Here is a 14,128-nt window from a genome sequence, read left to right on the forward strand (position 1 = left end):
TCGAGCTGCAATTTGACCTTCTGGGAATTGTTCACTAGTGCTCAGTCCCTGTGCATCTGATTTCTGAATTTGCTCCCCATTTAGAAAATAGTCTATGCCTTTATTCCTTGTACCAAGGTGCATGACCTTACACTTCCCTCCACTGTATTCCATCTGCCATTTCTTTGCCCATTTTCCTAATCAGTCCATGTGCTGCAGATCTCCGGCTTCCTCCCTACTACCTGCCCCTCTACTTGTCATTGCATCATCAGCAAACTTGGCCACAAATTCCTCAGTTCTGTTTAACATATAACATGAAAGTAATAAACTAAACATCAACCCCTGCAGAACATCATCTTGCCAGATCTTTATTCCCGACCTTGTTCCTCTGCCAATCAGCCAGTGCCCATGCTAGTATATTTCCTGTGATACCATAGGCTTTCCTTTGTCTATTCTGCCTGTTACTTCATCAGAGTACCCATAGACTTATCAGGCAACATTTCCCCTTGAGGAAACTGCTGACTGACCTATTTTATCATGTACCCGGAAACCTCATACTTCACAGTGGACTGTACCATCTTGCCAATCACAAAAATCAAGCTAACTAGGCTATAGTTTCCTGTGTTTGCCTCCCTCCCTCAAAGAGCAGAATGATATTTACATGACAAATGTTGGCATCCAATTCCACTCCCCAAGGATGTCCCCTGAGCACAATGCAGTTTTCAAATATCCATTTCACAGCACCACATTCTATCACGTACCCCATGTACAATACCTACATCCCACGGTGGATCACTGTTCATTGTTCCCATGATTGAGAAGTTGCAGAAACTGGGCATCTGTACCACCCTCTGCAATTGGATCCTCGACATCCTAAGTGGAAGACCACAATCTGTGCAGATTGGTGATAACATCTCGCTGACGATCAACACTGGTGCACCTCGGGTGTGTGATTAGCCCACTGTTCTGCTCTCTATATATCCATGACTGTGTGACTAGGCATAGCTTAAATACCATTATGCATTTGCTGACAATACAATCATTGTTGGTAGAATCTCAGGTGCTGACGAGAGGGTATAAGATATACCAACTAGTGGAGTGGTGCCGCAGCAACAACCTGGCACTCAACATCAGTAAGATGAAAGAGCTGATTGTGGACTTCAGGACGGGTAAAATGAAGGAACACACCAATCCTCACAGGGATCAGAAGTATAGAGAGTGGGCAGTTTCAGTTTCCTGGGTGTCAAGATCTCTGAGGATCTAACCTAGTCCCAACATATCAATGCAGTTATAAAGAAGGCAAGACAATGACTATACTTCATTGGGAGTTTGAAGAGATTTGGTATGTCAATAAATACACTCAAAAACTTCTATAGATGTACCGTGGAGAGCATTCTGACAGGCTGCATCACTGTCTGATATGGGAGGACCGAAAGAAGCTGCAGAGGGTTGTAAATTTAGTCAGCTCCATCTTGGTTACTAGCCTACAAAGCACCCAGGACATCTTCAAGGAGCGGTGTCTCAGAAAGGTGGCATCCATTATTAAGGACCTTCATTACCACATGGCGTGCCCTTTTCTCACTGTTACCATCAGGTAAGAGATACAGAAGCCTGAAGGCACACACTCAGCGATTCAGGAACAGCTTCTTCCCCTCTGCCATCCGATTCCTAAATGAACATTAAACCCTTGGATGCTACCTCACTTTAAAAAAAATATAGTATTTCTGGTTTTTTTGCACAATTTTTAATCTATTCGATACACATATACCATAACTGATTTACTTATTTATATATTATTATTTTATTGTGTTTTTTTATATTATGTATTGCATTGAACTGCTGCTGCTGTTAACAAATTTCACATCACATGTCGGTGGTGATAAATCTGATTCTGATTCTGATTTCCAGAATGCATATCACTTGCTATTGAGAGAGTTCAAACGAGCAGAGCATTCAATTATCCAAATTCTGAGCCTTGTTTGTCAGGTTCTATGTTTGCTGATCCCTCTTCTTGTATCTTAGGGGGATGTTATGTGCCAATTAATTTCTCTGGCTGCTGGAAATCCTTAGCTGTATGAAACTTTGGCCAGGCCACATTAAGCGAATTGTGCACAGTTCTGGGCATGGAAGAGATTTATCAGGATGCCACCTGGATTGGAGAGTAGTGGCTATATGGAGAGGTTGGATAAGCTTACGTTGTTTTTCTCCTGAGCATTAGAAGACCAGAAAACAGGAGCAGAATTAATCTCTGATGCCCTTACTAATCAAGAACCTATCAACCTCTGCTTTTAAATATACCAAATGGCTTGGCCTCCACAGCTGTCTGTTGCGATGATTTCCACGGATTCACTACCCTCTGGCTAAAGAAATTCTTCCTCATAGAGTAAATAGAAACAGGCCCTTCAGTCCATCTAGCTGTGCTGAAAAAAGTATTCTGCCTAGCCCCATTGATGTGCACCCAGAACCCGTAGCCCTCCATACCTCTCCCATCAATGTATCTATCTAAATGTCTCAAATGTTGAAATCAAACACACATTCACCATTTACACAGGCAACTCATTCCACACTCACCTTCTGAGCGAAGAAGTCCCTCCTAATGTTCCCCTTAAACATTTCACCTTTCCCTTTAACTCTTGACCTCTAGTTCTAATCTCACTCAACCTCAGTGGAAAAAGCCTACTGGCATTTACCCTATCTATACCCCTCTTAATTTTGTATACCTCTATCAAATCTCCCCTTAGACCACAGGAAAAAGTCCTAACCCATTCAATTTTTCCCTATAAATTAGGTTCTCAAGTCCTGCAACAAACTTGTAAACTTTCCCTGCATTCTTTCAATCTTATTGATATCTTTTCTGTAGGTAGGTGGCCAGCACTGCACACAAAGCTCTAAATTTGGCCTCACCAACATCTTTCGTAACTTCAACATAACATCCCAACTCCTGAACTCAATATTTTGATTTATGAAGGTTAATGTGTCAAAAACTCTTTACAACCCTCTTACCTGTGACATTTTCAAGGAATTAACAGATCTATATTCCCAGATTCTTCTGTTCTACCACACTCTACAGTACCACTTACCATGCATGTCCTACCCTAGCTGTCCTCCAAAAATGCAACATCTCTCACTTGACTGCGTTAAATACCATTGGCCATTTTTCCAGCTAGTCAAGATCCTGCTGAAAGCTTTGATACCTTTCCTCACTGTCCACTACACCTCCAAATTTACAGAATCAATTTATCATGTGTCATCCAGATTGTTAATAGATGACAAACAACAGCAGACTCAGAACAAATCCCTGCAGCACACCACTAGTCACAGACCTCTAGTCAGAGAGACAACCATATACTACCATTCTCTGGCCAATGTCTAATCCAATTTAATACCTTATCCTGAAAACCAAGCATCTGTACCTTATTTACCAATCTCCCATGCAGGACCTTCTAGTCCCATCTAGACAACATCCACCACCTTTCCTAGTTCCATACGATCAGTTGGACATGACCTACCACAAACAAAGATATGTTGACTACCCCTAATCAGTTTCTGTCTATCCGAATACTTACATAACAGTCCCTTAGACTACCCACCTTGATGTTAGCCTCACTGGCCTTTGATGTCCAGGCCTATTAGAGTCTTTTTTAAACAGTGGAACAACATTAGCAATCCTCCAACACCTCACCCATGACTGAGGAGATTTTGAGCACCTCTGCTATGGCCCTTGCAATTTCTCTTCTAGCCACCCGCATGGTGCGAGGGAACGCCTTGTTAGGCCCTGGGGATTCATCCACCCTGATTTGCCTCTAGAGAGCAAACACCTCCTCCTCTGTAATCTGGACACAGTCTACGAACTCACTAATGAAGGGTCTTGGCATGAAACGTCACCTGTTTACTGTTTTCCATAGATGCTGTTGCCTGCTGAGTTCCTCCAAAATTTTGTGTGTATTGCTATGAACTCACTGCTGTTTTGCCTCACTTCTTTTGACTCTGTGTCTGTCTCCTGAGTAAATGGAAGTCTTTAATATCTCCCCCATCACAGCCAGCTCTATGCATATATGACCACCCTGATCTTCAAGTGGACCAATTATGTCTATTGCAATCCTATTGCTCTTAATATATCTGTAGAAACCCTTAGGATTCTCTTTCACCTTATGTTAAAAACAACTTCACTCCTTCTTTTAACTCTCCTGCTTCCTAAGCGTTCTATTGCTTTTCTTATACTGCTCAAGCACCTCATTTGTTCCTTCCTATGCACCTTCTTAACCAGGGCTTCAATATCTCTCAAATACCAAAGTTCCCTAAACCTGTTGGCTTTGCCTTTTATTCTGACAGGAACATACAAACTCTGTACTCTAAAAAATTTCACTTTTGAAGGCCTGCCACTTAACAAGTACACCTTTGCCAGAAAACAGCCTGTCTCAATCCACACTTGCCAGATCCTTTCTGATATCCTCAAAATTGGTCTTTCTCCAATTTAGAATCTCAACCTGAGGACCAGACCTATTCTTTTTCACAATTACCTTGAAACTAATGGAGTTACAGTTATTAAGTGCAAAGTGTTTCCCCTACATGGACTTCCGTCACCTGCCTTTCTCATTCCCTAGTAAGAGATCTAGTATCACACTCTCTCAAATTTGGGACTTCTATTAAGGAAACTTTCCTGAACACACTTGACAAACTCTATCCCATATAGCCCCTTTACAGTATGGGAGTCCCAGTCAATATATTGGAAGTTAAAATCATCTACTATCACAACCTTGTGTTTCTTGCAACTGTGCAATCTCTTTACAAATTTCATCCTCTAAATCCTATTACTATTGGGTGGTCTATAATCCCATTAAAGTTCAAAGTACATTTATTATCAAAGTATGTATGCAGCATATAATCCTGAGATTAATGTTGACATCCCTTTCTTATTCTGCAGTTCCACTCATATAGCTTCAGTAGATGTGCTGTCCAGTTCATTCTCATTGAGAACAGCCGTGACATTTTCCCTGACTGTTAATGCCACCCCTCCCCCTCTGTGATGTTAAAAACAACAGAACCCCACACATTGAGTTTGCAGTGCTGCCCATCCTGTAACCAAGTCTCAATGATAGCTACAATTCCATGTGCTGATCCATGCCTTAAGCTCATCTCCCTTTCCTACAATACTCCTTGCATTGAATAGATGCAACCTGAACATTATTCCCACCATGCTCAACTGACTTTGTATGTAGGCTTAACAACACCTTTCTGCACAACCTCTCCACTATTTACTTTGGCGCTGGCTCCCATCCCCCTGCAATTCTAGTTTAAGCCCCCCTCACACACTCTCTCTCTGTCTCTCACACACACACACACAGAGTACTCAAGCAGGAGTACTTATTGTCAAGGTGCACAGCCACAGATTCAACCACTCTGAATCCTGCCCTTCCCTCTCTTGACTGTTACCCACTCAACTGTCTCCCAAGGCCCCGGTGTCACTACCTGCCTATAGCTCCGCTCTATCACCTCCTCACTCTCCCTGACCAGGCGAAGGTCATTGTGCTGCAGCTCCAGTTCCCTGATGTTGTCCCTAAGGATCTGCAGCTCAGGACTTGTCACCCTTCCTACCCATGCCATTGGTACCCACATGGACCACGACCTCTGGCTGCTCACCCTCCCATTTAAGAATGCTGAAATGCTGTGGACTCGATCCAAGATGTCCCTGACCCTTGCACCCAAGAAGTAGCATATCATCCTAGAATCTCATTCTTATCAACAGAATCTACAGTCTGTTCCCCTGACCAACAAATCCCCAATCACTACAGCTTGTCTCTTGTCCCCACTTCCCTTCTGAGCCACAGAGCTGAATTCAGTGGCAGAGACCTGACTGTTGTGGTTGTGGCCTTCCTCTGATACGTCATTCCACCAACATTTTCCAAAGTGTTTATTGAGGGGAATGGCTACAGAGGTACCCTACACTGGCTCCCTAGTCCCTACCCCCACCTTTGCCTGGCCACCTGCGTTCTGTAACTACCACCGTGAATCACCTGTCAATCAACCCCTCAACCTCCCACATGATCCAGAGTTCATCTAACAACTTCACACAGTCTGTATGGAGTTGCAACTGGATGCACTTCTTGCAGCTGTAGTGTCAGGGATACTGGAGGTCTCCCCACCTTCCCAAAAACTTCGAGGAGTATTCCACTATCCACTGATCTAATGGTGCAATAACAAAGAAGAAAAGAAATCTATCTGAAAAATCTACCTACAGCATCCGCCTCTCCCCACTGAAGCCTCTATAAGCCAAAGCCTCAACTCACCACTCCAACCCTGCCACACTCACACTATGGCCGTTCCCACAATGGCAGCTCTGCTAAAACTACTGTAACTTCTTTTGTTGCCCCTTCCCAAGTGACTGGTCACTCCGTGTCACTCCATTGACACGCTGAAATGTGCGTTGTTCTAAACGGACATCCCTCCCAGGAATCTTACTTGAATTGGAAGGGCCAGAGGCCAGAATGGGAGTGTGCAAGAAAGGAGGTTCAAAGTTTCAATTTAATATCAGAGAAATGTATACAATATACATCTTGAAATGCTTTTTCTTCGCAAAACATCGATGAAAACAGAGAAATGCCCAAAAGAATGACAGTTAAATGTGAGAACCCCAAAGTACCCTCCCAGCTCCCCCCTCCCACGTGTAAGCGGCAATGAGCAACAATTCCCCTTCCCCCACCGGCAAATCAAAAAGCGCACCCACTACCAAGCACAAGCCTGAATAAAGCAATAGCAAAGATACAGACCTTGCAGTTACCCCAAAGACAATTGCAATTCATCCGGCATTTGGCAACCCACAGGTTCTCTGTCTCCCTAATAAGGGAGAGGGAGGTGTCCCCCATTTTCACAGCGAGCGGGAGGTATAACAACAACCCCTTGGTTTACGATGTTAAAAAGTCCATTTCCTCGCTTTTTACGAGCTCTGTGCCCGAAGATCGCAAAGATCTCAGGTCTTCAGGCCCAGAGTGAAAGATTTTCCGGTCTCCCCGACAACACATAAGTCTCTTGCCATGACACTGACCCTCGATCCGCCTGACTCCAGAGCACTTTGTTGCACTGGGATCACAGTGTGCAGACACCAGAGAAGAGAATGAGCCATAATTTCCAGTGGAGGGCGGAACAGGCTGAGGATTCCTGTGGAAGAGGAGGTACAGTAAGGTGACTGGCGGCCTGAGGTGTGGTCCAGTTCTCTGCTGCAGAAGGTGGTGAAGGAGTGGACAATTCTGAAGAACTTAAATCTTTGCCATATCGGAGGATCTTCTTACTTCACCCAAACTGGACTTTAAGTGAAGGAACAAGAGGAATCAATTTGGGAAGAACGAGATCCATGGGGAATGACAGGTTCTGGGCCTAACCCATTTCCAGGCAGCATGTGGATTAGTAATGAGAGCTGAGTAGGGATGGTGGCATTAATAGTGATGAAAGACCATCGTATCCATTCCCTACTACCATTGGAGGAAGAACCAGCCCTCTCTCCAATGATGTGACATTTCATGGACTCCGACACTGCAGGAGAAGGCACAGTGATGCTTGAACCCACCTTGTTAGGCACTGGGCCAAGGTGATAACTACTGAAAGCATATGACAGGAACAGGCTCTTCAGACCATGATATCTGCAGCAAACATAATGTCAAATCAAACAAACCCTTCCCCATAGATGCTGCCTGACCTGCTGAGTTTCTCCAGCATTTTGTGTGTTAAGCTAATTCTGCTTGCATTGATCCATATCCCTCTGTTCCCTACATACGTGTTTATTTAAAAGCCTCTGGAACGCCACTGTTGTAGCAGACTAAAACAGTCTGCAGAAAGCACGTGGACTTTAGGTGAAGGCATGGAGGTGACACCTCAACAGTCAAACAGCCAAATGACCCCCTCCCCTCCACACCCCCACCGCTTCCGGATCACCCTTAAGGAGCTGTTGAATTAGACAAATGGCATCAGAGTCTGAGGGCTGAAGGAAGGAAATGGAAGGGCGCCCTTCCCTTCCCCACACATATCCTGAAGCAACATAGGCGTGAGCTCTGAGTCACCAAATGGTAAGAGATAAAGAAGATAATCATTCACATTTCCCAACTCTACGCAATAGTGCTGAGAAGCATAATCTTTGCACCCTCTTAAAGAATTACAAGAACAAAATGAAAACAGGCCACTCAGCCCCTCCAATCTGCCCCACCATTTAATATGATCATGACAGATCTGCCCCAGAGCTGTTAATTCCAAACTTTCAAAGGTTGTTCAGCCTCCTCTTTAAAATCAGTCGTTAATTCCAGCAGTTTCACTGTGAGCAACAAAGAAACAGCTGGAGGAACTCAGTGGGTCGGGCAGCATCTGTGGAGGGAAGTGGTCAATTGTCCTTTCAGGGCAAGTCCCTTCACTGGACTGGAAGAGTAGAGAGGAGATGGCGCAAGGGGTGGCATGTGACAAGTTCCAGCAACTCTTATGTCTCTGGGTGGCTGAATTCTGCTCTCTTCCACTCAGCTGATGCAGAGCTCCCACCGAGTTTGGTTTCTCACTCACCAGCATACTTCCCAGCGCTCACTCCCATTCTATTCAGTTTTCAGAGAGACTCCAGAGGAGGTTTACAAGGATGAATCCTGGAATGAAAAGGTTAGTGCAAGAGGAGTGTTTGATGGCTCTGGGCCTGCACTCACTGGAGTTTAGAAGGATGAAGGGGGATCTCACCGAAACCTTAAATATTGAAAAGCCTAGATAGAGTGGATGTGGGGAGGATGTTTCTTACAGTGATAGTGTCTAGGACCAGAGGGACAGCTCAGAATAGAGAGACGTCCCTTTAGAACAGAGGTGAGGAGGAATCTCTTTAGTCAGAGGGTGGTGAATCTGTGGAATTTTTTGCCACAGATATTTATAGAGGACATCACTGGGTATATTTAAAGTGGAAGTGGATAAGTTCTTGATTAGTCAGGGTGTCAAAGGTTGTAGGGAGAATGGGGCTGGGAGGGATAATAAATCAGTCATGATCGAATGGCAGACGGAGCAGTCTCAATGAGATGAATGGCCTGTGTTTTCCGCTCCTATGCATTATGAGGCTTGGCATTTGCCTGTGAATTGGCATCCATTTAAACCCTTCAGTGTCACCTCTGAGCCTCTTACTAAAGGTTAACGAAGGATGGACTTCCATTATAAGTCATCCATGGCAACTTGGAGACATCCCAAGACAAGCCATGATGCATTGAGATGGGAATAACTCCGTCCGCCCTCTGTGGAAAGTCGGGGTAGGGGTAAGTAATGGATCCTGTTAAGTATGTGCAGAGTAAGAATGACAATGGAGTAGTAGGATTAAACATTTTTACAAAGTCATGTTAGCCAGGGTACATGCTAGGCAATTACAATGTGGGAGTGATGAACCAAGCCCATTGAGACAGAAACATATGCACTCCAAAGCCTGCACAAAAAGAGAATGCCTCACGCTAGTACAGGGGTTCCCAACCCCATGGTCCACAAACCCTTTGGTTAACAATAGGGGTCCACGGCATAAAAAAAGTTGGGAACCCCTGTGCTTGTAGGAGGCCCAACTGATTCACCATGTGAACAATCAGCTGTATGTGCACTTGCAGGCTAATTCTACTCCTATGCCTCATAGTCTTGCCACATTCTCACAAACTGATACAGTTCAGTACCCTGTTCTCTTTTGGAATTGAGGTGATTAGAGAGATGGAAGTGAAGGAACTCTTAGGAGGCAGTGATCATAACATGATTGAGTTCACTGTGAAATTTGAGAAAGAGAAGCCGAAATCCGATGTGTCAGTATTTCAGTGGAGTAAAGGAAATTACAGTGGCATGAGAGAGGAACTGGGCAAGGTTGACTGGAAAGGGAAGCTAGCGGGAAGGATGGCAGAGCAGCAGTGGCTGGAGTTTATGCGAGAAGTGAGGAGGGTGCAAGACAGATATATTCCAAAGAAGAAGAAATTTTTGAATGGAAAAAGGATGCAACCGTGGCTGACAAGAGAAGTCAAAGCCAAAGTAAAAGCAAAGCAGAGGGCATACAAGGAAGCAAAAATTAGTGGGAAGACAGAGGATTGGGAAGTTTTTGAAAGCTTACAAAAGGAAACTAAGAAGGTCATTAAGAGGGAAAAGATGAACTATGAAAGGAAGCTAGCAAATAATATTAAAGAGGATACTAAAAGCTTTTTCAAGTATATAGAGAGTAAAAGACAGGTGAGAGTAGATATAGGACCGATAGAAAATGATGCTGGAGAAATTGTAATGGGAGATAAGGAGATGGTGGAGGAACTGAACGAGTATTTTACATCAGTCTTCACTGAGGAAGACATCAGCAATATACCGGACATTCAAGGACGTCAGGGAAGAGAAATATGCGCAGTCAAAATTACGACAGAGAAAGTACTCAGCTGAACAGGGTAGATAAATCTCCTGGACCAGATGGAATGCACCCTCGTGTTCTGAAGGAAGTAGCAGTGAAGATTGCGGAGGCATTAACAATGATCTTTCAAAAGTCAATAGATTCTGGCCTGGTTCCAGAGGACTGGAAGGTTGCAAATTTCACTCCGCTATTTAAGAAGGGGGCAAGGAAGCAAAAAGGAAATTATAGACCTGTTAGCTTGACATTGGTGGTTGGGAAGTTGTTGGAGTCGATTGTCAAGGATGAGGTTACGGAGTACCTGGAGGAATATGACAAGATAGGCAGAACTCAGCATGATTTCCTTAAAGGAAAATCCTGCCTGACAAACCTAGTGCAATTTTTTGAGGAAATTACAAGTAGGTTAGACAAGGGAGATGTAGTGGATGTTGTGCATTTGGATTTTCAGAAGGCCTTTGACAAGGTGCCGCTCATGAGGCTGCTAAACAAGATAAGAGCCCATTGAATTACAGGAAAGTTACATACGTGGATAGAGCGTTGGTTAATTGGCAGGAAACAGAGAGTGGGAATAAAGGGATCCCATTCTGGTTGGCTGCCGGTTACCAGTGGTGTTCCACAGGGGTCCGTGTTGGGGCCGCTTCTTTTTACGTTGTATATCAACGATTTGGATTATGGAATAGATGGCTTTGTGGCTAAGTTTGCTGATGATACAAAGATAGGTGGAGGGGCCAGTAGTGCTGAGGAAACAGAGAGACTGCAGAGGGATAGATTGGGGAAATGGGCAAGGAAGTGGCAAATGAATTACAATGTCGGAAAGTGTACGGTCATGCACTTTGGTAGAAGAAATAAACGGGCAGACTATTATTTAAATGGGGAGAGAATTCAAAGTTCTGAGATGCAACAGGACTTGGGAGTCCTCGTGCAGGATACCCTTAAGGTTAACCTCCAGGTTGAGTCGGTGGTGAAGAAGGCGAATGCAATGTTGGCATTCATTTCTAGAAGAATAGAGTATAGGAGCAGTGATGTGATATTGAGGCTCTATAAGGCACTGGTAAGACCTCACTTGGAGTACTATGTGCAGTTTTGGGTTCCTTATTTAAGAAAGGATGTGCTGACATTGGAGAGGGTTCAGAGAAGATTCACTAGAATGATTCCGGGAATGAGAGGGTTAATATATGAGGAACGTTTGACCGCTCTTGGACTGTATTCCTTGGAGTTTAGAAGAATGAGGGGGGACCTCATAGAAACATTATGAATGTTGAAAGGCATGGACAGAGTGGATGTGGCAAAGTTGTTTCCCATGGTGGGGGAGTCTAGTACAAGAGGACATGACTTGAGGATTGAAGAGCACCCATTCAGAACAGAGATGCGAAAAAAATTTTTTAGCCAGAGGGTGGTGAATCTATGGAATTTGTTGCCACGGGCAGCAGTGGAGACAAGTCATTGGGTGTATTTAAGGCAGAGATTGATAGGTATCTGAGTAGTCAGGGCATCAAAGATTATGGTGAGAAGACGGGGGAATGGGACTAAAGAGGAGATTGGATCAGCTCATGATGAAATGGCAGAGCAGACTTGATGGGCCGAATGGCCGACTTCTGCTCCTTTGTCTTATGGTCTTATGGAATTGACACCCACACCACCCCCTCACCCCCGGTTTGCTCCCTCTGTTATCCAGCAGTTTGACCTTTGACTCAAGGACAACTGCCTACCTTCCTCCACACGAACAGACTGCAGCCTTGAGGGGCAGCACAATGCCAGGCTCTGAGTTCATGGTGATGTCAGGTACTACAGCCCAACACACCACAGCTCCTGCATCGGGGTGTTGTAGTTCTTTGCAGCGGTCTGTCTTCTGAATAAACAGCACTCCAACACCCATTCACTTACAGTACTGTGGTGGAACCCAAAACCTGCGTGTGTCTTTGGTGAGAGGAGGGAATTAAGAGAATTTGATTATCTCACAGAAAAGATTAGACCCCGATCCTTCACACAAAGTCAAAATAAATGTATTATCAAAGTATGCATATGTTACCATATCTGACCTGGAGATTTATTTTCTTGCAGGCATTTACAAATACAATAGAATTTCTGAAAAACTATATATATACAAAGACTAATAAAAATCCAACGTGCAAAAGAAGATAAATAGTGCAAATAAAATATAAATAACATGGAGAATATGAGTTGCAGAGTCCTTGAAAGTGAGTCTGTAGGTTGTGGAATCAGTTCAGAGTTGAGGTGAATGAAGTTATCCATGCTAGTTCAGCAAGCTGATGACTGTAGGGTAATAACTATTCCTGAACCTGCTGGTGTGGGACCTAAGGCTCCTGTATCTGAGTAGGATACTGTATCTCCTGATGGTGAGAGCCTGGATGGTGGGGGCCCTTAATGATGGATGTTGATCTCTTTTGACAGTGCTCCATGTAGATGTGCTCAATGGTGGGGAGGACTTTGCCTGTGATAGACTGGGCTGTATCCACCGCTTTCTATTCCTGGGCATTCCTGCTCCTATACCATTCTGTGATGAAACCATTATGATACTCTCCAGTATTTATAGAAGTTTGTCAAAGCTTTAGATGATCTGTTGAATCTACACAAACTTCTAAGAAAGTAGAGGTACTGTTGTGCCTGTTTCTGGCCCCAGGGCAGATCCTCTGATATTCTGATATAACACAGTTTTTCATATTTACCCCACCACCACAAGCCAATTCTTTTCCAGTCAAAAGGGTGGTGTTACTCAGAGTAGAGTGGTTCTTGGGTTGATGTGATTACAGCCCTGCTGCAGGAGTCCTTGGATCATGCTCTCTTCAAAGGCAGTCTTGATAGCTGAAACAGAATTTCCAGGAGGACAAGAAGCTCAGGTCTTAAATTCCCAAAGATCAGTGTAACCAAATGCAGAAATTACATCTGAGGTTCTAAAGGGGTTTGACTGGGTAGATGCTGGGATGTCTCCATCCCAGCTGGGAGAAACGCAATCAAGAGGAACACTTAGAATGGGCTTCTCATTTAAAAGCAAGATGTATATAGAAAGTTCTTCTCTTGAAGGTGGTAAATCTCTGGATTTCTGCCTTTGAGGATGGAGGAGGCTGGATCATTTTATATATATATTTGAAATATTGGGGTCATGGGGAACTGACACATGGCTGCATGGACTGGATGGTGGTATCACGTAGAGGTGGAGACGTGCAAGTTCTGTCTGTTTTGCTTTGAAACATCTGGTGGTCCAGTGTCATCTGTTCTACTTTTTCTCCACCATCATCTCCACCTCTGGTTAACATCAAGCTGGCACTGGAGCAGATTAGCACTTCAATCATCAGTCACGAATCAGCATCCCTAATGCCTTCCCAATCATTACAGGGCACTTCAACCTGGCTAGCTTGAGGATGCCTCTGACTAACTGCATCCAACATATCATATGTAAAACCAGAGGAGTCAATACACTTAATTGCTGTTACACCATGATGAAGAATACTTACAGTGCCATCCCACACTTATGCTTTGGCAAGTCCGATCATCTGGCTGTACTTCTACTGCCGGCAGGTAGGCAGAGACTAAGAACCATAGCTCCAGAGGTGAAGATGGAGAGGGAGGCAGAGGTATATTTACAAGACTGATTTGAATTACTAGACTGGACCATCCATATTCCGGGATTCATCACCAATTTTTAATGAATACAACACAGCTGTCTCTGCCTTCATTGAGCTACGTGGACAAATGTACAGTTTGCTTTTGAGAAGGTACCAAGTCTTTCCAAACTAGAAGCTCTGGATGAACCATGAGATTCACAGTTTG

Source organism: Hemitrygon akajei, chromosome 19 (assembly GCF_048418815.1).
Source record: "Hemitrygon akajei chromosome 19, sHemAka1.3, whole genome shotgun sequence".
Lineage (NCBI taxonomy): Eukaryota > Metazoa > Chordata > Chondrichthyes > Myliobatiformes > Dasyatidae > Hemitrygon > Hemitrygon akajei.